Consider the following 27,288-nt stretch of genomic DNA (forward strand, 5'->3'; position numbering starts at 1 on the left):
ATCGGTTAGAAACTTTATGTTGTTTGTGATTTCCACGAAGTCAATGAAACATTGTTGGGTCATGAATATGATGACCGTTTAAGTAGGGAAAAAAAAAACTTTGTTACATCTAATGACCAAAAATATTGTGAAGTTTGACCAAATTTTGTTGACAATCAAAGATCAAGATAAGACAAAAGTCACCACCATCAAAATCATATACAATCAATGACAAAAATATCTTCAAGAACAAAGGAGTCCAAGAATTGAAATGCAACATTTCATGAAGTTTATAGAGCATGATGAATATGTTTACTAGTATAGAAGGGTGGACACTCAAGATGTTGTTAGAGATATATTGTGGTCACATCTAGATTCCATCAAGTTTTTGAATTCATTCTCTATAGTGTTGATTTATGATAGTATTTACAAGATGAACAAATATCGTCGTCTTTCGTTGTTGGAGATCGTTGAGGTGACTTCAACACATGACTTTCTTTGTTACATTTGCTTATTTACAATATGAGAGAACGCATAATTTTCAATGGGCATTAACTAAGGTGCAAGGATTGTTTGTGGAAGATGATGTTTTACCTCAAGTTATTGTCACTAATAGGGATCTTGCTTTGATGAATGCATTGAAGAGTGTTTTTCCTTCTTCAACCGCTTCTTATGTCAATCCCATATTGCTAAGAAGGTGAGAGCAAAATACAAGATTCATGTGGGAAAGGTGGAAGAGTGAGACAATGTGATGGACATTAGGAATGTGTTGGTGCAATCTCTTTATGAACAATTGTATGAGTAATGCTTCAAAAGCTTTGCAAACATGTGCTCACGTAATCTTGTGTTTCTTGAGTATATATGTATAAGATACATAGTTAAAACCTCACAAGAAGAAATTTGTTGTAACATCCCATTTTTCGTGAATTAAATTAAAAAGGTTTTTCATTTAAAATAAATAGAGTTTTAGAAAAAAAAAATGATGAGGTTTTTGTAATTAAATAAATAAGAAGAAATAACTTTATTAAAATAATAGTTTGAAGGAAAATAAAAATGATATTTGATTTATTCATTTGATAGGAAATAAAATAGAGTATTTGTTTATAAAATAATAATAAAAATAATAAAAAATAGAGTAAATAATAGATTAAGAGTACATAACTATAAATAGGGGCATGCTAGGTCATTTTTCAGAAGTCTCTGAAGTTTCTCTTCCTTTTATTTTCGTTGTCCCTTCTCCTCTTTCCAAAATTCTCTCTTTTTCTCGCACACACTCAAACCCGTCTCAGTAAAATGACGATCTCAAACTCGTTAACCGTTGGATCTTAGTTAAATTTGAGAATCAGGTTTGGAACTAATTTTCGAACATTCTCACCGTTGGAATTTGTGAAAAAATGTTGGATATGAGAGAAACTACCTTCTTATTATAACTTTCTCTTTTCCTCCAGAAACCCAAAACCTGTCGTGGAAAACTATGATCCTGGACTCGTTAACCGTTGGATCGTTGAAAAATATAAAAAATAGGTTCGCAATTCATTTCCGCATATCTTAACCGTTGGGATTTACAAAATAATGTCTGGGGAGGGAGAAACACTCATTGCACGTAGACAATGGAATGAAGACTTCAATCTCTTATCCTTCTCTCTAACATTTGGAAACCTTATCAGAATAACCAGAGAAAAAGCTTAAGAAATCTTAGGAAATTGTTAAAGATGTCGCTATCGCTGTCAGAATACACTCACAATTGGGGAGTAATGAGAACATGTGTAGGGATCCTTAGAGTATCAATTGGTATTGGTTTTTTGGGTTGTTTCTGCAAATTTTGATTCCATCTTTACAATTATAACGATGAATTATATATGTTTGATGAACCAATTGATGCTCCAATGAGAAATTACTGTGAAATTGGTGTGTGTGTGTGTGATGAACCAATTGATGCTCCAATGAGAAATTACTATGAAATTGATGTGTGTGTGTGTGAATTATATATGTTTGATGAACCAATTATGTTCCAATGAGAAATTACTGTGAAATTAATGTGTGTGTGTGTGTGTGTGTGTGTGTGGTATGTGGTACCAAGGGTAGAACTTCATGTTATAATATTGTTGTTCAGATCAAGTATAAGTGTAAAGTTAGACATGTGTTAATTTGTGAAATACACATGAACATGTGATGGTGGATTGTGATATTATAAGATGTTAAATTGTGGTCATGAGATTTGGTTGTGAATAAGTGTGTGTTTAACACTTGATGTGATAGTACTTGTGTTGTGAGTTATACAATAACCCGACCAGTGTTTACCTTGAGAAAAGTGTTTATGCACAATGTTAAAGGGAAAGTGTAGGTTTCTTAGTTAGAAACCAGTGTTAAATTGTAGCGTAATGTATTAAACATGTTTGAAACACGAGTGTGAGGTCATGGGTATTTTATAATTCATGAGCAGTGTCTGCATGCAAAAATTGTTTTAGGAGTTGGACCTAAATCTGGAAGGTGAGGTCCTAACGGATTCTTCAGACTGGTCACCTTATGATTTGGAGCATTCTCGCAAAACGGAGTTATCCTGACTGGTCACCTTATGATTTTACTTAGTGAGAATGACCTGACATACCCATTGTGTGGTGTGACTTGTTATGTACTCCTAAGCGTCCCAGGGTAGATTTTCACTGACATGGTACCACATTGCATATAGGCTTGAATCTTAGTGTATCTGCTGCATAACGCTTGTGTATTTATTGATATTGATTGATTTAGTGATATTGTGTTTTAATCTTTGAGTACGTGAAAGATGTGAAAATGAATGAGACTTGTTGTGTTGTGATGTGATGCTACGCGATAAAATGATGGAATTAAGTGAGCTATGTTTATGTAAGTTGTATCTCATTTACATGATATGTATATCTAGTTGTCTCATTTCTCTCTATTAGTTAGGAATGTGATAACTCACTCCCCGTGTGCTATTTGTGTTTAGATTCTGTAATGATCTCGAACTTTGTGTTTGTGGGAGAAGACGGTTAGGTGAATGACTATGGAGAAGCTCATGCTAGAGGACACGAAAACAAAATGCTCTGATAGGATGTGACAGTGTGATATAGGTTGCTATATTAATTGCATGAAGTCCTGAACGACCTTGTTTAAGCCGAGATGATTTTATTATTTATTTAGACAAATTTTATTATGATGCGAAAAAAGTGAATGTGAGTCTTTTACCCTTTTGAAAGGATTTTATTTAAATGTGTTTTAAAAACTTTTAATTAATTATGAATTCTTATTTCTTTTATTATTAGTACATATATGTATGAGGTAGAGGGTGTCACATTTGTAACCGTATGGACTGATTGGGTGATGCATCTTGGGGATACAATAACTAATAGGTACATTCATATAATTGCTTAATTGTTTTCACATTCATTATTTATATATTTTTTTACATTACAATTCCTTGCATGATAGGTTTGAAGGCACACATGCAAGATTGAAGGGGTTATTTTGTGATAGCATGGGAGATTTGTGTAGTTGTTGAGATGTAATGAATAACATGCTTATAAAGCAACATACTATGATTAATCTTTCATTTAATAAAAGCATCAACGTAGTTGAGCACATGTTTAAGACCTCATTTACAAGAAGGTATAGGGCTTTGTATCAACACAAGCACAAAATCTTATCTTCGATGAGTTTAAACATACTACCACTGTTGGTATTGACAATTTTGCTTGTGCCTACACACTTAGAACTACTAATGGTTTAACTGTGTGCTCGTGAAATTGCTAGATATAGGAATATGTTTGGCTCAATACCCTTGAGTTCCATTCATGTGTATTGAAATATTTTATTTGTTAGGGTAGACGTTTGCAAAAAAATTACAATGACGACTAATGTCCGTAACTTACAATTTTGGACAGCACTTCAATGTGTCCTCCTTCAAAGTAAAAACGAAGGGTGCACAATGTTTGTGAAAACTACTAAACACATACCTCAATGTGGGAGCAAGTCAATTCAATGGACATAGTGGTAGAGAGTTCAAGAACTCCTAGTGTGGTTCACAAAGTTGTTAGTGACAATAAGCAGAACAAAATGATGCCTTATGTGGATGAATTTCTCTATGAGTTGCAACAATTCATCCTCAAAATTATTTATGTAAGACCATATGAAAATTATGGTTACATGTAGTTATAGCTTTGTTAGGTATGGATGAGGAATCCTGAGCTCTAATTCGTCAAGACTTGATTCGGGAACTTCAAATATGAGACTCTTTATTGTGAGCTCTTTGGCACAAAAGAAAGATTGGTTGAATTAATCACCTCTTTGTATGTTGGAAGTGGCCCAATAGCACCCAGTGAGAAGTGGATGACCATTCCTGACATGGGTTATGTGATTGCTAGTTGGTATGATATTGTATCGATCCACTTATCTAGGCTTTAAAGTTTAACTTTCTTTTTGCTTAGAAATTTGTTACACAACAGAAGATTATTGTTGTTGGTCTTGTTAATAAAAATTACTTTGTATAAGTATACATAATTTACTTAAAATCCATATTTAGTATTGTAAGCATGTAAAGTTGTTCACTAATTTTATCCTTTTATTAATCATTATTTAGCTTTTTTTTAAAAATGATGATTGTCCCTTATCTCTTATTGCACCATAATGGATAACATGTTCTACTGAAGTTAGTTCATGGCAAAGAACGTACCTACAACGCATATAAGAATTCAACACTAACTTTTCATTCAACTAGATGATCTTAATATGTAGTAGACATTACTAGAAATTCATTTTAGTTAATTACTCTTGTATTAATTACTATTATTGTTTTATATGTTCATTTTATGTGTATTGATTTTAGTCCTCTAATGTTGACTACAAAGCTTGTCAATTGTTGCACATTTTGACCATTTTTATTGTATTATGGTTCATATGATGGTTTTCTTTTACCAAAACTGTAAGTTATTTGTCAAAAAAAGCCAACAAAAGTGTGATTATGTTATATAATATAAAACAAAATCATGTTTTTATAAGAATCATAAATTGTTATTCCCACTCATACATTATACAATGGAATCATACTTTTTGTAGGAAGGTTATTTTGAGAATTCAGTTAAAATCTTAATCCACATACATGGGTGATGAGAATAACAACTTTGTTAATCATAAAAACAAAAGACCAATTCTATTTTATCGGATGCCAATTTGCAGCAATTTCCTGTGTTGTTGATTCAGAGAAAACCAAAAGAAAAAGAAACACACCCCATCACAAAAACACCTTTAAATGAACACAACTAGTTAACTACATAACAGATGGCATCGTTGGTGACCCATTTTTGCCTATTCTCTTCCTCATTCCTCTACCTTCACAACCCCTCTCACTTCCACTCCAAACTTTGGTACTTCTCCGACCCAAAGTGGAAGACCCTTGATCTCTACGCTCTGCTTATCGCCCACCCCATCTTCTCCTTTGCCAAGTTTTCCCTCTTCTTCTCCTTCTCTGGCCACTACCCCACTTACAAATTCTCCTTCTTCCACCAACCAATGACGCTTTTGGCCTTCTGGGTATTGACCTTTTCTATCATAGTGCGTGAACACGTTGGGGGAACATCGTTGGTTTATGAAAGTTTCGTTCGGGGGGGGGGGGGGGGGGGGGTCTTGGTTGAGTATTTTGTGATGAGAAAAAGGGTTTCAAGTCTTGTTGGCTCTGTGTATGGTTTCTTGGGAGGGTTGACTCTGGTGTGTGCTGGTGCTTGCATTTACTTGGCAGTTAAACCTTTAGCGTTTTTTGCTGAGTTTTTGTTGTCTTGTGGGTTGGTGTTTAAGGGCACTTGGTTGTTGCAGGTGGGATTTTCTTTGTACACTGATGTTTTTGGGTTGAAGGGGTGTGGAAAGATCACTTTTTTGGGGAAGGAGAGTGTTGATGTGCAGTGTGATCTTAATGAGGATATTTTGAGGGGTGTTGCTTTGATGCATTTTTTGTTCATTGTGCATGCCATTGGGGTGATGGTTTTGGCTATTGGGGTGTTTGGAGTGTTGGCCGGTAACAAAAGTTTGAGGTGTGGGGAGGCAAGGGGCCTTTGTTGGTTGAGGTGGAATCTGCTAGCTCACGGATGCTGGCACTTGCGGATCTGGAGATGGGGTGAAAATGTGAATGTTGTTAGTAGAATCACAGAAAAGGCAGTTTGCGTTGTGAATCATTGGTTTTTTTACCTGCCACGGCTGTGGTTTTAACCTTTTTTAGTTTGTTGTGTTGAACTGACTTTGTTGCAATGTTTCTTGCCAAGATATTTTAAACTATATACGTATACAGATTACAGTTGCAATCAAAGAAAGTTATGACATTTGGGTTAAGGTCTTATTTATGTATTGGTTTTGTCTTCTGTTGGAGAACAAAACACATTTAAAGACTGCTTGTTGTGACTGAAATTTGCATGGAAGTCTAAAAGTATGTGATAGGGAGCCATATTAATAGTTTGAGTGCTTGTACTTTGATAGGTGATTGCACTTACTAGTTCATGATGTGAAGGAAGGTTTGTTTTAAATGTGCAGTGATAATTGTGTCAAATTGTTTAGAAGCACTTTTTTTTAACTATATAACACCTGGTTGTCAATTAGTCTAGATGAAAACTTTTGTTCTTAAAACTTTAATTGAGTTTTTAAGCTGTTGCGGTGTTTTCTTATGTTCATCTAACATAATTATATCAGGCAATAGATGTAGAGAAAGTGTACGTGGTGAGAATTAATGGATTCAATCACAATAATTAAAATAGAGATACAAAACCTGTTGTAGGCTGGTAGCATTTCATTTTTCAGTCTTACACTTCTCTATTTGAATACCCAAATCAAACAAACATTTAGATGGAACCCCCCTTTAAGGGATTATACTCGTCTATGTTCATCTTGTGTGAAACATTTCAGTATAAAATTTCATTATGATTGCTATACATTGACATTACACTTACTACATTACAAATTTGGTAGATGTCTAGATAAATGAAAATCCTCCTTTTTGTTTACAATTGAATAGTAGAAAGTCCAGATAAATTTTATAGTTAAGCATGTGAAAATAGTGCTAGTAAAGTATTTATTTTCTTGGAGTGTCTTTATGAAATCCATATATTACATAGGAAATAATATTTGTACAAAGTTCTACTCTATTTTTGTATATCCTGTTGAAAATTTTGGGAACCTAAACCATTGTTGCCGAAATCGTGTAAATCAATGAATTTTAAGTCGGAAACGGATCATCTTCATTTTTTTTGCCAAAGGTGCTCCATCTTTGTTTCAGGACGACATATTTTGCTGATCTTACTAGTTTCTTCGTGTACCTACATGCTGCATGTTGAAAATAAATTGTGAATTAACAATTGGCTTTCTGTCAGAAACCTTTCTCAATTTTGTACTTTTATATTGCATTTTTTTGTATCTATAAATACCAAGTGTATACTATAATACTAGTACGGTTTCTAGTATAAACAAAAGTTCACCAGTATAGCCTTTATGGAATATTTCTAAAGCAAGTTTAGTTTGTCTCCTTAATTTGTTAGTTGTATTTTCAATATTAAAATGTGTTAACAAAAGGCATACCTTGATATTGTTTGGTTTGTTCATTTTCTTCTGAGTTTGTTTGGTGCAGGACACCTGTAAGGCAAAAGGATCAACATTTATTTAACTAGATTTAGCTATTTATGATGGATGTCTGTCTGTTATGCAAACAATATAGTTTCTAACATAGGAAATGCCTTTACAAATGTCTCAAGTTTTAAAGCTGCCATTACAAATGTCCTTGTTCAGATAATGAACTTAATGTTGCAATTTAGGTGCGTCGGTACCTCAACAAAACTTTCCAAACGCTTCCTCATCCTTCTTAGAATAAAACCTTTGGTGCTCTGTAGTACATAAGTCAATCAGAAGCGTCAGAAATCAAGTGATTTACAAAGTAAAACTTAGGAAGCAATAATAATATTGATGTTACCTTTACATGGTAGCTAACATATGCATTAAAATTTAATAGATTCTACATTCCAGACAATTTTGTCTAGCCTATTGCCTTCAACACGGCGAGAAGAGATATCTATTAAACATAAAAAAATTTGTTAGTCTCAAATTCCTTGGATCCATTTTACTCAACAATTCTTTTGTTGATTTCCTTTTGCTTGAATTTAGAGTTCAAAATTGTGTTTGTGTCATTAGTTTATGGCTTGTAAGAAAGTAGTTCGTGGGATAATTGTTGTAGGACAATAGTATACCGAAAATGAAAAACCCTCCATTGGTACTCAAATCCTCAAAAGCTTCTCCTCTTAACTCTGGTGGAGGAATGGCTGACCAGTTGCAAGGTGGTACCTTGGCTCATTTATCTGAATTTCCCACATCCACAAACTCCTGTCACGGGTAGTAAATAAATGAGTTGAGAGCACATTCAATGAAAAACAAATTACTCGGTTGCGTGTTTTTAACTACCAACCTGAAAGAAATTCGTTGCAATGATAACATCTGACTTTTCTTTGAAACGAATTGGGAATACGGCTATGATTCTTTGTGGCTGGATACACCATGTATTATTTGATCAATATGGAAAAGCATTAAAATGTGAATAACTTTTACAGTCCAGAAAGTTGGTAATGAGTTGTCTTTGATTATTAGGTTGTTGAATTTTTCTTTTTGTGAAATATAACTAAATTTAGAAGGACTTGTTATAAGCAAAATAAATACAGAAGGAATGGAGGTTTCATGAATGGTTATTGTTGACTGTTTGAACTGCCATTTTTTGAGAATCAACAAGTTGTTCTAAATTGAAATAATTAATGAAAGATAATATGTCAGATTTCTTCTTGACTTCTTGACTTGTTTGCTTGCATCACAAATTTATAGTGATTGTGGTTCTCACTATAATTTGATTCAGGTTATGAATTTCTTAAGTATATGACGGTGTTACTTGAAAGTTGAAATACATATAGCTTATATTGTTGATATGATATCATTCCATATATTACAATGTTCTTGTTCATTTTATATGGAAGGTCTTGTTATACTTTGGTTTCTTGTTTTTCTTCTATGGCATTTGACTTGTCAGGTTAAAAAATTTGATTACCTAGGAATTACCTGCCTGATGAGAACGAAAAGGTCTTTGGGATGGTAGAGTAGTTTGATGGGTTTGTACATCCCTTGAAGTGCATCGTCAGAATTCACGTTCCACAATATTTCTTTTAGCTGTGAACTCAAAATTACTGAATGTATTGTTGAAATCTCCATAATGACCTTATCATAGTCTAGAACAAGAATTTGGCATCATCAGATAGTTCAAAATTTCAAGTTAGATTATGTGAGACTGTTAGTCCATTTACTGACAAGATGCATACAGTGTTTATTTCTATTTCTTTTACACAGATTACACACCAAGAAGTTTCTTTCTAGACTATATTTGATTTTCTGGACTGTCTGAATATTGATAACATCTTTAGATTTTTTTTCATCATTTAAATGTCCTTGGACTATTATAATTCTTCTTTCCAGTTTGATAATCTATGTCATACTTGAGTATTTAGAAAGTCACAAGCTGTGTATTTAGTTTGTGTAGCATATGCTGATATTCTGAAGTTTTGTTTCTCCCTTTGCTGACTAGATTCTCTTAGGATTCCTGTAGCTGCTAAATTATTCAAATTATGCTTTCCTTGTTGGACATATGTTTAAATATAAAGGAAGTATGTGGCTTGAATCCAAATGTAACATGTATCAAATATCAGTTATGCTCAGTTCATGAAAAAAATTGTGAGGAACATTTACTTTGAATTCACTAGTTAATTCTTAAATAGAAGGAAAACTAGATAGCCAAACATTATATTATTATTAAGTAGAGTGGAAGGGTGGCAACCATGCTGCAAGTTGTTTGTTAAGGAAAACAAACCTTTGTTTCGAGGAATCTGATTAAGGTTAAGCTTCAGAGCAAGCTGATATCCTTCTTTGGCTGGCTCTGCAATCTCCACAACATTAGGACAAAGACCCTTTACCATTTCAATGGTGTAATAAGAAAGTTCGTTTGGTAGGACTCCATGGCAAAGAGGTGACATTGATATTGACAAGTAGGCTACTTGTGGATTAGAGGCTTGAGACTGTAAACATAGCACAAATAATCAAATCTTACAGAGAATGTTTGTTAAAACTTCAATTTAAAATCCTTAACAAATCTAAAGATTTGCACACAACCAAAATAATGCTTTGATAAGCACCTCAACTGTGCACATTCTCTCTTTTCATGTAAAATTTTTGTCATATACCAATTTATTTTTCACATGACAAGAGTGAACTTTTTAAACTGTGATTAATCTATCAAGAGACATGAGGTAGTTGTCTGCAATACTGGTTGGCTAGAAATGTTTTGTTTGAAATGAAGGAAATAGCTATATATCTGTGTGTGTGTTAATTCTGCTTAAGGAACTAGGCTATACATAAATATGTAACAAAAAGTGAGTGGTCACATTGTGCAAGCTTTGAGCAAGTTAAGAGTTTTACCTGAATATGATACTCCACTGACCCAAATTCATATAAGGGATGATCAATCTCCAGTGGCTTCTCAGCACTGTCATGACGTTGACAAACATTGCCATTATCCTAATGAGAGTTACCACTCAAGCAACTATATTATCATGATTTGTACTCGTTTTCTGAGGATACAACATTACTACACAAATGCTAAATAAAGGGGTTCTACTTAATATTTATATTGTCAACTTCAAATGCTAACAATATCATTGATTTGGTGGGGGTTTGGATGGGAGCGTGGTAATTATACTGTGATAGATTTATATCAGGCTAAAATATAATATGTTCGCAATTCGTAACATATATCTAAATTTTGTGTTTATTTTCTGGTAAAATTTTTCTTTGTATTTGTTTTCTGGTAAATTTTTTCTTTGTGTTTGTTTCCTAATTTTTGAAAGTTTTGTTTTAGATCTTTGTTGTCAATTAAGTGATGATGTGATTGTTAAATATTTCGATAGACGATTTGCGGTATCTATTTTGTATTTTTAAAAAGTTAACGGTCACATTATCATAACAAGAAATCTTAAAGGATAAAAAATAAATTTTTTTAAATATCAAGGAGTAAAAACAAAAGTTAAGTATATATTAAAGATTACAAATATATTATAGCCTTTATATAATAATAAGTTGGAATAACTTTTTCTTTGTTAATATAAAAAAATTAATTATTTCCCTGAATGTGATCCCAACCAAATGTATACAAAACTTCAAAAGCAATGACAAATCAGATCAGGTGATGATATTTCAACTTCTTCCAATCAGTGAGATTTTCAGCAGACACAACCATGCATTTCTTACCCGGAAAATACATCTTATGTTTGCCAAAATCATATCAAACACTACACTAGTGCTATCAGAAGGGAGATTTTCTGCAGCTTTCAAGTTTTTGTTAACATGTGATTTTAAACTTTTTTTTCTTTCTATAGAATATGATGAGACTCGTTTTTCATTCTCTTTCTAGATACTTCTACAATAATAACTTAATTATTCTGAGCTATCAGATCCTGGATAATATCATTTTTGTTTCTTTTGTTCTAGCACAAAATAAAACCAAGTTAAGAAAGTTTGTAGGGAATCACTACAAAAAAAAGTTTATAAGGATGCCATTACTAAAAATATTTTACATTTTAACAAAAGAACAAATCACAACAACATTCCCCTAAGATTTCGTGTAATTACATATGCATTCACTGTTTTTCTAACCTTTACTTTCACCTCCATTGTAAGAGGTATTAGTGTAAGGTTTGAAGGGTATAAATATAATATTTTCAAACATATAAAAGGATGTTAATGTAATATTTTCAAATTTAAAAGAGGATTAGTGTCAGGAAAATAAAAAAGAGGTAAAATTATGTGTAATTTGATTAAAGCTCATGTGGTACTGCTGTAATTTGGTTTTAACAAAATGTAGAAAAAATAAGACAATTGAGGCTGCATATGCATTTTTGTTTGGTGAATCCGAGATATCCCCAAAGACTAATTTCTTGAAATACTGAGACCCATCTAAGAGATTGATCTTTCATAATAATTTTTTTATATGTATGAACCAAGAATCAAATCTCTATTTACATAATGAAGTGATTGAACACAAATGGTTAATGTGTTGAAGTTAAGATTGAATCATTTTAATAATATTCAAGTTCGATATTTGGTGAAAATAATTTTCTGTTAGGCTTTACTTGCTTTCTGGCAGAACTTTGGATTCAGTTTCAAATAAAAAGATACAATAAGGAGACCAAAAAATAAACAAGTATTAACATCTGTCAAAAAAATTGTTTTAATTTAATAATTTTGTCTAGAAATAAGTTATTATCTTTAATAAAATTGAAAAAATAATTAAGACTACAAATTTTCATAATGCTTAATCATTTCAATATAGTACTTCAAACACACATAATTCATTTAATGGTATATATATATATATATATATATATATATATATATATATATATATATATATATATATATATATATAAAGTAACATCGATAGAAATACATTAATTTTTTTTAACACTGACCTATGTACTTATCATACCAATATATATGTTCAACTAAATTTATTAAATAAGGAAAAGATAACTTTTTAGGAAAAAAAACACTTCAAGATGTGATGTAGAGAAATAAGAGTTTTCTTTATTATCTATAGAGATATAAAAGAAGTTCAACAGCAACAAGAGATACTAAGGAAAGTTAATCAAGTAGAAAAAGAACTAGGATTGTATTAATATACTAGTTTGTAACCTGTAAGTACGCACAAATCGTTTGTAATTTTTTTCGCATGTATGTTTATTTGTTTTGAAAAGTAGAAATAAAATGAAAACTAATGTGCAAATCAAAATAGATTAAACATTGATAATATATTTACATAGTAGATAAATTGTTTAAAAAAGCAAAAAAGATAAACACTATCATCATGAAGTAGCAGTTTAACATTCTAAATTTATTCAGTGTCACTGTCATCTCAGTTTTTCTTGCGGCGGATGATAATTTCCCATATTTTATCACGTTTGTAATAGAAGGAGACCTCATCGCCGTGAGAGAAATCACTGTCGGCAAGGAATTCATACCATGGTTGTACAACGTATCTGTGGTCAATTCCAATATTAAGGAGCAGAACATAGTGGAGGTCCAAATTTTCTAAGGATCGTCATGTGTTGGCCACAGGCATTAACATGTGTAATGGCACAATTTGGGAGTCTCTCTATGAAAAAAAAGTGTTATACATAAATAGGAATTCCTATAAGGAACAAAGAACAACTTTTGATGGTTACCAGTGGTTGGGGTGCAACAAGCATTGATTGGGTGATTTCAATTGTCCAAATATGCTCTCTTGAGATCAGCCATGGTCTTCTGCAGGTCTGGTGCTCTAGTGAGGGAGAGAAATGAAGGTCGAATATGGATTTGTTGTCACATGCCAAGAAGTTAATGGTGACAGATTCATAAATTGTTAAATCTTTCCTAAACTGGTTTAGTCCGTCAGCGAAGTATATTTTTTATCGATGCTGTCTTAGTCTGATTTGGTATGCTGTTCCATCATATCTGAAATGGACAAAGTCAGGGTATTCTGGTGCCCATTGTTGGTGGTAAAATGAAGGCACCACTATGGTGTTCTGCAAAAAAACATAGTAACAAAAGAAAATGAAACTGGAGCAATGAAAGAACAAAAAAAAGCAAAGAGTGGGCATATAAGATTATCCTATCGTTGTGGAATGGTGCTGTGAACTGCATGATTAATGGTTTTTTGTTAATTGGATATTGAATCTGCAGTGAGATAAAATGGAAAAAATAAGATTAAATATGGTACTGAAAGAATATTTAAAAATATGTGGACAATGACAACAACATAATCAAATCAATCAATGTATCGTGGCATGAAGTGTATTCTGCAATTAATGTTGAGAGTGATAGTCATGGTTAAGTTAGCAAGTTTTATAAAGTGTATTCTGCAATTAAAGATTGAGATGTGAAGTGGCATTGGGTTGGAATGCAGGTTTAAGAATCAGAACAGAAAAGCTATGGCAAAGTTTTGGGATTGTTTTGGTTTGGGACAGGGCACCAATCTTAAAATTTGCTGCATTATGTCTGTTTTTCTCATATGATAAAATAGAGTAGGAACAATTATTTTCTTGTCTAACAGAAGTCATCGTAGGCAACTAATACTTGGTGGAGCAGTTAATGGTTAAATTAAGTTAGTGATTGGTTTGAGAGTAGTTTTTTTTATGCTGGTAGTGTGAAGTTGGAACTTCAGTGGAACCAATATTTCCGCTATCCTGTTATTCATAGAGTGGTGAAGTATTGTATCAACTTTTGCATAGTGCGATTTTTTGATTTTGCTAAAACTCTGTGCATATTATAGGTATGAAGCAGGAACTTCAGTTGAGGCAATATATTAAGTTTTGTTATACTTCTATCACATATGATTTGTGCTGCAAGTAAAAAGTTTTGGTCTAGAATTACAATGTGCAATTATTCATTAAGATGACAAATCAATATAGATTGAAATGTGGAAGTCAAGCAACATGATTGTCAAAATCATAAGCTACACCTAACAGGACAAATCCCTCAAAAAGAATACGTAGGAGGAACTGGGTCTGGACTCAATTTTGTTCCCTTTGGTCAATATAGCCTTTTTATTTGGTGATAAAAAACATAAAAATTAAATTCATTTTTGTGCTAAAGGAAAGGGAACTCTAATTAATTTATATATGTCTATATCAGTTCTAATGGAATATGGATTTCATATTGGGGATTCTTGCAGGTGTATATTCTATCTAGTTACTATCCATCAGTGGCATATTGCAAATTAGAACCAATTTTATAGTACTATATTGCAGATTAATATCAATAAACAGAAGAGACAAAAAAAATAATTCCCTATTTGTTGTCTGGCAGTCAAAGGATAACAAAACTAAATTTTCAGTGCTTATTCATATGTTGTTTGTTGTTTAATTCTAAACTCAAAGTTGATAATATCAATCAGTCAAAATGTATCTGTGCATGCATTGAAAAGATTAACTAACGAGGAAGTTTTGGTTTGATGTATAGAACAAAATAACAGGAGAGAAAGAAAACCTAAGTATGTAGTGCAAAAAGAAACGCACAACTTTGGGAATCCGGATGGTGAGTTTCATCACAGTACCATACTCAGTTAAAATTTTAACAAAACAAAGTAAAATATAGTTAACAGAATTTTAATATATATTCTAAATAATTTGAGACTTGCCTTGCTTAAAACAGATGATGAGTCTGAGCTCATGGTTGTCCCAGTTGAAGTGGAGGATGAGTCTGAACTCATGTTGGCAGTCGTTTGAGTATTGGTTTTTTCGGAAATGAAGGAGGAGTGGATGGTCGGAGAAGAAAGGCTGTTTGGAGAAGAACTGTGGGATTGATGCAGTGGTTGGTGAAAACGTGTAGCTGGTGGCATATGAATGAATTTGGGAATTGTAGAGCATTGAATGCTGGCTCAGAAGATTGGACGTAGATAGTGATCTGAATCATCATGAATGTATCTCTGGTGTTGCAGGTAGTTGAAGTGTTTTTTTTGGTTGCTGAATGTTGCAACCAATATTGATATTTATAAAAATGCAGGGGAAAAAATTTATCACAAAAAATCATCATAATTATGTATTTGGCAGAACATATATTCAATATTAATGATCTTAGCAAAGCAATTATACATGTTCTAAATATATATTTCAGAAGAAATTTTTTTCATGAATAATCAAAAGTTTTTTACAAAATTAGTTGATTGTTTAACTACATATATATAAGCATTTCTCTTTTGACATTTTAATCTACATAAATCAATGATTTATAAATAATGAATTAGAATGTCAATTAAAATTCGAAACTAATCAAACTTTTTGACTTGATCATGATGTGTGAGTGAATTAAGTAGATTGAGAAAATAGGCCATTGGCGTTTGTATATGTGTGAGAGAAAAAATAAACATTAAAAAGGATATGTAATAAGTTGGTAAATTAATAAAATAAAAAATAAACACAGTTGCTAAAGTTAAATCAACAACACATAATAATAATAAATTTGTTGCCAAAAGTACCTTATTTGAAGTATAAGGTGCAATATCATTTGATAAAGTGGAGAGCAGGTATAATTTTGGATGTTCCAGACATTTTCCTTGAATAGGTCTGTCACAAGCTCACAATACAACCAAGAATAAGATGGATTTGCATATTTCTGGGACAAACAAATAGATCGATTTTCTTTTGGGAAAAAAATAAAAAGGGTTCTCTTTGTTTATAATAATAATAATAATAATAATAATAATAATGATAATGATAATGATAATAATAATAATAATAATAATAATAATAATAATAATAATAATAATAATAATAATAATAATAATTGCTGCAGCTTCCATGACCCATGAAAAATGATTCCATATAAATCCTATAAACTTCAAAACCTTTGTTTGTTACAAAATTAATACAAAAGCTCAGTAGAGAAACTAAATCTGGAAGTAGAAACCAATAATAGATAGTATAAATAGCATCATACTTTTCGAGGCTCCAATAACTGTGTTCTTAGTTTAACTATTTTTGCCTTGAGTTGTCTGAAATGATACTCTGTACAGTAGACATAATGATAATAATAATAATAATAATAATAATAATAATAATAATAATAATAATTTTAAAATCAAGCAAAATAGATGCAATTTATAAATTGAATCCAGTAGTATAAATTGCAATAGAAAGATTTTAATATAGAAGATGATATTATGTACCTTATAATAGAACATTTGGCGGTGGCTGATATGATCTTGTATTTAGCTGCATATCAGAGCGTTTTTGAGTAATTGTTAAATAAAGTATTATTAGGAATAAAAACAAACAATTGTGTTAGAGTAGAAATTATATTAACCTTGCTAGATTATTGAAGACTTCTTTGAAAACTACATTGGTGGTAGAAGTCATATTTTTCTGGTCTTTATCATAGATAAAAATTGTTAAGCCTTTCTTTGTTTTGACCCTTGATAATGCAACATATAATTGACCATGGCTAAAAACTGGTTTTGGCAAATAAAGTCCAACTGTGGATAGTGATTGTCCCTGAGATTTGTTAATTGTCATTGCATAAGACAACATGATTGGAAATTGTCTTCTTAAAAGTTTAAAAGGCCATGGTGATTGTGAAGGGGACATGGACATTCTTGGAATGTAAACCATATGGCCTAAATTTTTGCCAGAAATGATTTCAGCCGCAATTACATGTTTCACTAGTCTTGTAATTATTAATCTAGTGCCATTTCACAGGCCTTGAGTTTGGTCTAAGTTCCTTAAAAGCATTATAGGAGTTCCTATTTTAAGCTTGATACAATGATTTGGCAGGCCAGATGTCATCAATGAATTAAGGAATTCAGTAGTTATTGTTTGAAAATGACAACTTTCATTGGTTTCTGATTTGTCTATAGAGTCAGAACTTAGGTATTCCATGTGTTCACCTATGATAATTTTTGTAGTTAGTATGGCAATTGTAAAGTTAAAGATCACTCCAAAACAACAAAAACATAAAATAGATATTAATATTTAAAAATTGGTAATTAAGCACGGCTAATTTAGCTAGATGTAATATGAATTGGATTAGTGATTCTATGATTACCTTGGATTAATGATAGTATATAATCATTGACCTGTCGGACTGTTTCGTTGGTTGAAGCTAATATTGCCCTGTTGTTGAAGTATTGAGCATCATTGTGATCCTGTGTTAAATCTGGGAATGTTGAGTTAACTATGACATGGATTGGATCATCATATTGAGTTATCAACGGGTCCTCAGGGATTTCAATTGTGGAATGGCCATAATTTTCATGTCCAATAATTTCATCTCCAATGTCTAGGATCCACTTAGCAAATGCGGCAGTTTCTTGTTCATCTGGTGATTGTTCATTGTTCTGCAAACGCATGTTTTTTGTCAGTCTTAAGACCTGACAACAATCCCATAAATAAGAGGAATTGATTGTTGTGTTGACAATGTCTGAGCGACTTCCCCTTGGAATGACTGACAATATTTGTCGGAAGTCTCCACCAAATACGATGACTTTACCTCCAAATATTTGATTTGAACTGGGTTTAGTTTTAATTATATCTCTTAAACTTTGGTCAAACACTTCAAAAAAAAATTTATGACCCATTGGTGCTTCATCCCAAATAATTAGGCTTGTTTGATTTAGCAATTCAGCCAATTCACTCCCTTGATGAATGTTGCATGGTGAGTCTTCAAAAATGGGTACAGGTATTTTGAATTTTGAATGTGCAGTCCTGCCACCTGGCAACAATAGAGAAGCTATGCCGCTGGAAGCAACTATAATAACAATTTGATTGTTTGCTCTCAATGAAGTTGCCAATGTTCTCCATATGAAGGTTTTTCCTGTACCTCCAAATCCATATAGGAAAAACATGCCACCTTGATTTTTGTTGACGACTTCAATGATTTGGTTATAAATTAATGTTTGTTCATCTATAAATATGTATTAGTTTATGTTAGATGCAAAAGAAGAACAATTTAAATTTAAATTCGAAAGGTATGGCACCTGTCATGGATGAAAAAAGTTGCAAAAATTATGATCTGGTCTCATCATTGTTGTAATTTAGTTATGCTAATATTAGGCTATTGCCTAGATAGGACGTGCAATCAACATCCTCAGGATATGGCATTAAAGGATAGTCTTTAAGTGATTTTTGGTTTACGTGCAACAGTTGTTCAATCTCGAGGAATGCCAAATTACTCAGATGATTATCATCGATATATAATTCTAACACATTAGACGTTATCAGTCAAATTATGATTATGGTTGATGCGATCTCATGTAAAAATTAATCAAAACAAACCTGTATTTATTGTTGATTTGCTATAATGATATGCAATGTCATTAGCTAGCCAATGCCAAGTTTGGTTCCAAACTTCTTTAGGTTTATTGATGACACCTGTTAAAAGCATCAACACAAATAATTTCCTCAAATAATTAGTTGTGCCCTAGTCCTTTGCCTCTTTGATTGCTTCAATGAATTCTCTGTCATCTTGTAAAAACCCCATGGCAAAGCATGCTTCTCTATATGTAGGGTATTGAATATTTGTAACAGTTCTAATATCCTCAAATGAAGTTGCTCCTTTGCAGCCAATAAGCATCATCCTCAAATAAAACAATTCTCCTGTCGTTGGTAGGACCCATATAAGCCTTCCAATAGTGTATCCTTTCTTTCTAAGGTGCCATGATCTAGTCTTTGATTATATACAAACTTTGAAACAAATTCTGAATAAGTTAGAGTTCTTCCTTCTCAAAAACATTTGTTGGCATTCATCCAAGCTAAAAATTTGGAATCTGAAATGCTTGGCTTGGATAGGACATCATCAATGTCATCATGGTTCTCATAAAGAACACTGTGTTAGCTAGACATGGCAAGAAAACCCGTACCCGTGGGTACCCGCCCGAATCTGTCCCGACTTTGATGGGTAATATCCGAGTTGACCGGGTATGGGTTCGGGTTTGGGTTTTTCCCGATGTCCAAAGGTCGGGTAAGAGTACGGGTATGGGATTATTGTATCTGCCCCGACCCCGACCCCGGACCCGCCCTGCCACTTGAAAATAACATAAATAAAAATGTGCACCTAGGAATAAGTTTGTCTGGTAGACCATCATACCAGCAAAAAAAAGCACGACCCAAGGTCCATTGAAAAGACACTCCGCTGGGCCAAAAAGTGAACCCGATGAAGAAATGCAAAACCCTAAACACATTAAGGTTTGGCTGTAACCTAGAGCTGGCCGTTTCTCTCATTGATAGTTTCAAGTCTCGGTAAGATCTTCTTCCAACTCAGAAACTAGATCCGCTCGCCTTCTTCGTTTAGATTATCATTATACTGCTTTTATGCAATTTTATTCTTGCTTTATGTTGTATCATGGAAAATGGTTTTAAGTAGCCGCTGAATGTGGAAATTGTTCCTTATAATTCATATATGCATTTTTGTGTAACATCAGACTCTAACAATCACAGAGAAGATAGATAGAAAATAAAATCTTGAGAAGTTGTGCCATCTCTCCAAAGGTACCAGCTACCTCGAATTGACCCCATCTGTTTTTGTTTTTTCTTTTTTTCCTTCATTCTAAATAACTCTATGTGTTACTACTTTGTTGCTTTCTTCTCTAGCAAATGGTCAACTGGCTTGAGATATATGGACACAACATTGGCATAACTTGCTATGTTCACTAACATGCTATGTTTCACAGTTCACTAACTTATAAGTTATCATGCTTATGTATATATGTCTTTATCAATCTGGTTAATTGAGTTACTCTATGTTTTGGGGATGTTGGTTTCCTAATTCCTAATTAGGGGCTGGATCTCTACTTGATGTCTCAATCTAATTAATAAAAGCTGCTGCATGATTTTGTCTTTGGGCCTTGCATGTATGCCTTCAATTCCAGTAACCATAGCTAGTGCGTAGGATTACCTAACTAGCAACCACAAATATACCTGCAGTAACCATAGCTAGTGCGTAGGATTTTGTCTTTGTCTTTGAACCTAAATTGAATTATAATTGAACCTAAATTGAATTAATTTTTTTTAAGAATTATTTCAAGAAAAAATATACTATTTTATAAAATTATTTGGATTAGTCAAATTATTTCTAAAAAACAATTTAGTCAATCAAACTGATTTTTATTTAAATATTTTTTATTTGAAAAAAATAATACTTCGAAACCAATTCTATTCGTTTTTTTATACCAAACTAGTATGCATTCTCCTGCTATGCTGTCAGGTTTTACAGACACGTCAAACAATTTTTACACTATTATTACTTATTTTAAATGATGCATAATTATACTTTTTACAATGTTATATTTGATTATAAAATCATTACTGCTGTTTCACAGTTCTCTAAAATGTTATACTTCGAAACCAATTTTTACACTAACATGCTATGTTTCATGGTTCTCTAAAATCATTACTGTTGTTCTTCCTCTTTCTAAGCTAGCTGTCACCCATCATTGCTTTTTGAAGTACTATTCTCTGCACTAGTTGAAGTCCATGGCATAAAATATGCAAAATGAGGAACCTAGTTCACACCAACTAACTCCACAGTCTTCAGACTATCCTATTCCGCTGTCTTCACACCAACCAACTCCAGTAGAAAGTTCTACCAGTACAACTAAAGGTCCTAATAATGAACCTATGCAACAACCACCTAGCATGGAGGTGGATGACCATGGTGTATCATCAACAAAAACTGGAGGGAGGCTCAAAAGTATTGTGTGGAACCATTTTGATAAGATTATAACGGTTGATGGGCAAGATAAGGCCCAATGTAAATACTACAAAAAGTTTCTCGGGGGAGCATCAAAGAATGGAACAAAGCATTTGCATGCCTATATGGAGAAATGCATTCAAAAAAGGTTACATGACAAAGGGAAGGTACAAACATTTCTTATTCCTAAGGTTACACGAGGTAGACAAGAATTGACTACTGGAGGTTATAATGAAGAAAATGCAAGGAAGGAGCTTGCATGTGCTATTATCATGCATGAATATCCACTTTCAATAGTGAATCATGTTGGGTTTAGAAGATTTTTAGCTACACTCCAACCACAATTTCAATATCCTTCACGAAACACTATAAAGAAAGAGATATTTAATGTTTATGACTTTGAAAAATCAATTGTTACGAAGTTGTTGGATACAAATGAAGGAAGGGTGGCAATTACATTGGATATGTGGACTGCAAGCAACCAAAAGAAAGGGTATATGGCTGTCACAGCTCATTACATTGATAGCTCATGGACTTTGCAAAGTCGCATTTTGAGGTATTAGCAACATCCTTAATTTTATAGCTTCCCGATATATTGTGTTGGATATTTTTCATATATTTTTGTGTTGATATATTGTGTTAGATCTTTTTCTGTGATAGTGTGATTAAGTTATTTATTGTTATATTATATGCTAGGTTCATTTATGTTCCTTCACCTCACACAAGTGAAAGACTTTGCAATGCACTAGTTGAGTGTTTGCTGGATTGGAACATTGATACAAAATTGTCCGCTATCACTTTGGATAATTGTAGTACAAATGATTGCATGATTGAAAAAATTAAGGATAAGTTGCAATTAGGCACTTTAATTAAGGAAGGAGTGTTTCTTCACATGCGTTGTTGTGCACATATCTTAAATTTGATAGTAAAAGAAGGTTTAGGAGTTGTGAAGGATGGAGTGGAAAAAATTCGAGATAGTGTAGCATATTGGATTGCAACACCTAAAAGGCTGGAAAAATTTCAAGAAACTGCTAAACAATTGCGAACCCTTGCACCAAAAAGTTGAGTTTAGATTGTCCAACTAGATGGAATTCAACTTACAAGATGCTTGATGTTGCAATATCATATAAGGATGCGTTTCTCGATTAAAGCAGTGTGAAACTCAATACTCTTGCTTTCCAAGTGATTCACAATGGGAATTTGCAAAGGAAGTGTGTAAGAGGTTGACCATATTTAATGATATTACAAAAATGATTTCTGGTACAAAATATCCAACTGCCAACATTTATTTTCCTCAAATTTGTGAGATCAAGATGACTTTATTTGAATGGGTCAATTCCCCTAATGAAGTGATTCAAAAAATAGCAGAAAAGATGTTACAAAAATTTGATTCTTATTGGAGTGTTATTCATGTGATCATGGGAGTTGCTACTGTTTTAGATCCAAGATACAAAATGGAGTTGCTTGAGTTTTACTTTGAATCAATTTATCCCATGGATTATTTTTCACAAGTTAATAGGATCCGAAACTTGTGTTATGATTTTATTTCGGAATATCAAGCCAAAAAGCATCCAGATTCTACTAGTTCTTTTGAATCACTAGATGTGGTTAGTGATGGAAAGAGTAAATTGTGTGATTATGATAGATACATTGAAAGAAAGAAAAGGGCAAGAACCTCAACTATGAAAACGAAGTTGGATCATTACTTAGAGGATGAAGTTTTACCAAGAAATTCAGATTTTGATATCTTAATGTGGTGGAAATTGAACGAGCTAATGTATCCAACACTACAAGCAATTGCAAGGGATGTGTTAGCTATTCCGATCTCCACTGTAGCTTTTGAATCGGCATTTAGTATTGGAGGTCAGATATTAACTCCTCATCATAGCCGACTTCATTATACTACTCTAGAAGCTTTGATGTATTCTAAAAGTTGGTTATGGAATTCAGAGAATGCAGGTAAAATTCTGAATGCTTATGTGATACTTTATGAATTGCTTATATTTTTAAAACTTATAACTTGTTATTTATTATTTTATAATTATTATTTATAGGTTCTAGATCAATTGAAGAATCAACTTTTACTGATGAGATTGAATTCGATGATGAAGGTATATTCACTTTTAGTTGTTCTAAATTTTTTTTAATATCATTATACATATCTAATTTTTCAAATTTTGTAAAATATAGGTGGATCTTCGATCAGTAGCATCACTCAATGCTTGCAAGATTAGTAGACATTATTGTTGATCTGTAAAGTAATAACTATATTTATTTACTAATGCGATGTATGATTTTAAGATTTGAAACATCTAAAATATGATGTTTGATTTTATAAATGCCAGGTTGAGCGTTGAAGAAAAAATGTTGATGACATCTTTGGAGAAGTTAGTGGTGATTTTGATGATGGACATTGTTTTCATTTTCTATTTATTTCTCATTTGGTGTAATTTGAACTAATGAACATTTGAATTATGTTGTTTCATATTTAACGTATTTTATTTACCTTAAAAAATTATGGAATCACGCTAGACAAATGTGTTAGTCTTAATTTTATTTATTACTAGTTAATTTTATTTTAGAATTTTTACATAATTTAATATTCATTTCTTAACGAATTTTGTAGACACATACACTATAATAAATTTAATGATATATAAGTAGTTGAAAATAAATATTTAACAATCAATTTTTTTTTTCTAAAATCAAATTTTTAATATTTTTTAATTTTTTTTTAATTTGAATCGGGTACGGGTTGGGGTCGGAGATACTCGATACCCGATGGATACGGGGATGGGATAATAATTTAAAACCTGTCAGGTATCGGGTACGGGTTTGGGGACATGTTGAAAAGTCAGGGTCGGGGATTTGGGAGACAATACCCGTCCCCGCCCCGCCCCATTGCCATGTCTAGTGTTGGCCTGGAAGATGGAAATATAATCTTTCAACAGCAGGCTTCCTAGCATGTATTGGAAAACCAAAAATTCTCCAAGCAGCTTCACAAGGAGAAATGTATCTGGCATATACATTAATTTAGTAAAACAATAATGGGCACATTAATTACATATGTTAAATTAATGCTACTTGCAGTCTATATATTCTTTAATCTCATCTTTCTGGTTGGTAGCATTCTGGATTTCATCATTGCCATCATAAAGCATAACAGCAGTAACTCTGTCATACCCTTTATTTATGTACTTGAATAAATATTTGATTGAAGTACTTTGATTACACCATTCAATATTGACATGCGTTTGGTATTTTTTCAGTAACTTCGGATTATAAGGTACGATGTGTCTATTATCAATGATAACACCATTATTTGAAATTGTACGACCATCATTTCTCCTACGATATACTGGATAACCATTTGCATCTAAAAGAGTGCGAGGTTGGAACATTTTAGGATAAAATTTGCTACACTTTCCTTCTTTCATACATGGAGATTCAAAGTGTATAATTCCACATGGGCCATGAACCATATGATTTTGCACCAATCTATAGAGTTTTGGGTCATCTTCCTTTGAAGGTATCTCTGCTGATATAATCTGGTCAATTTCATCTGAAGTTGGATATTTATTGTCTGGGTGCAAAAACAACAATAAATGGACATGAGGAAGTCCTTGTTTTTGGAATTCTATTGTATGCATATTTGTGATTGTTAAATTATAGTATTAGCTAGAAAACAATAACATATAAATATGTAACAATTATGTTATAGGATGAGCAAAAGTGAAAAATAATAAATTGAATTCTAAGTTTAATAGAAAAAGTTGCTATCAACTTACATGCCACTGCTTTTCCAAGTAGGTGATTCTTTGTTAGGTTTGAAAGCATTTCTTCATATTTCAACTTGAAAACTCGTGAGATAATGTCTGGTCTCTCTGCTGGTTTCAAATTCAATGGAGCAAGTAATCTATGGATTTCTGGCCAATTTGGATTACATGTTAAAGTGATAAAAAGATTTGGGAAACCAACGTGGCTGCATACCGCCATACCATCAAAATATAGCTGATCCATGTAGCGGGGGCTGCCAACAAAGGTAGAAGGCAGAATTACTCTCTTGTCTTTATTTAAACCTTGGCTTGTCCCAGCATCCAGTGAATTTTGTAAGCTACAATACTTGTCAACTCTGAGTTTCTTTTGGTTGTTCCTGATGTGCTAAGTATTTCTGATTCAACTATGGTATATGCTTCAACAATGAATTGTTGAAATAGTCTTCTAGAATGCAATAAAGTTTGAGCTTCATTTGATCTGGATTGAAGTCTATAAGCAAACCATTCTCTCATAGTGAGACGATTTCTCTTTCTTTTTTTTGTTGTCTGGTGTTGCATGGTGAAGTATGTTAGGCCTATATCCATCTTCACCATAAAGGAAAAGCAGAGGGAATTGTAGGTCTAGATAGCTAGAGTGCAATTCATGTATTCTTTGTAACTGTCCATTTTGAGTCTCAACAATAATATCTCTTCTTGAGTTGGGATTAAAATCACCTACAATAAGTGCAACAACTTCTAAAACAGTTGGAACATTGTATGTATGACCATCCTTTTCACAAGTAGATATCAATCTTAATCTGACATTATCCACATCACTATTTGCCAATCTATCTCTAGCCATCCTAAAACTTTTAGCATGTGCATTGTGTTCATCCAGCATTTCAGCTAAACTTGAAACAATTTGTGGTTGAATTCCATCATGCTAGCTGAAAAAAGTAATGTTAGAACTGATATGTAATTGAAAGAAAATCTGTCATGAATGTATGATTTTTATAATTATAGAAATGAAAGAATCAGTACCTGATGACATTAATTCTATTTTGTACTTCATTATCTGTGTCAAAGATATATAATTGTGCAAATTTGGATTCTTTTCCAGACATTGGTAATAAACTGCCTATGCGATGACATGGTTGACCCTGAATTATAATTGTAGGAGGTCCTCTTGAATGATTAATTGATTTGTCTAGCTTAATACCAGCAAAAGTAAATGCAAACATCATGTTATATGTGTGTATGTTTTGTTGATAATTTCTACCATCACCTGAATTATGATCAAAGAGAAATGGAGATATTAGGGTGGATTTTGTAATAATGGAAGTTCAACTTTGCCGTCTCCACAACATAAGTTGAACCTCAGGCTTCTACTATTTTTATGTTTTGATATTATTTCATTATACCACATTTTTGCATTACAGTGTCTACATTGCATTAGTTGGTCATCAAGATCAGAATAGCCTGAAATTGTTTAATGACATATGCAAGGATGATGGTAACAATTGATAAGATGGATAAAAAAATATCTCAACTGATATGGTTGTCAATGAGTCAGAATTATAATTCTCACCTTCAGTGTTAATTGCAGAGTCATTGGGAGAGGATTGGCAATCTTCATTTCCAGCGGAAAAATTTAAATCGGATCCTTCAAGAATTACAATTACATATGGTTATTAGATTTCATGGATGAAAAAATGTTGAATAAAGGAGTTTGTTTACATGGTACCTTGTGTTGATTCATAACTTAGATCCTCTGATGAATCAGATTCAATTGCTTATAAATAGACATAAATCAAAGTTAAATGGAATCAATTAATTGAAAGCAATATATTTTACATGCAAGATGGTTCGTATAGTTTCTTACTGTGATAATTCCTAGATTGTGAAGTAGAGTCCATAATTGGCTGTGGAGGGGCCTGAGCCTGAGGTTGTCGTTTTTTATCTATGATACGTTTTCTGTTCATTCTGGCTTTTGCTGAAATAAACTTGTCCTTGAATTGGTACTTTTCCGTGATGTTAATGGCAATTGTTGACTTGGTTAAGTTATAAATTAATGAGAAAATGGGGATTGAGATCAACTAAGAAATACTAAACTAAATCTGGAATGCATGTGAGACATTCTGAAAATAAGAGAAATGGACAGCTGAAGGCCAAGAACTATAGTTCAACATTGACAGCTGGGAAAATCTGCATATAGGAATGATGACACTTGCATGTAGAAGCATCGGTTGGTGAGACTGATGGG

At 32.6% G+C, this 27,288-nt stretch overlaps 1 pseudogene; it reads right to left on the reverse strand.

The window, feature by feature from the left end:
- Positions 1-8,313: 8,313 nt before the first annotated feature.
- On the reverse strand, positions 8,314-27,007 carry LOC114402038 (annotated as a pseudogene).
- Between the last annotated feature and the right edge of the window lie 281 nt (positions 27,008-27,288).

This window comes from Glycine soja, chromosome 20, assembly GCF_004193775.1.
Source record: "Glycine soja cultivar W05 chromosome 20, ASM419377v2, whole genome shotgun sequence".
Taxonomy (NCBI): Eukaryota; Viridiplantae; Streptophyta; class Magnoliopsida; order Fabales; family Fabaceae; genus Glycine; species Glycine soja.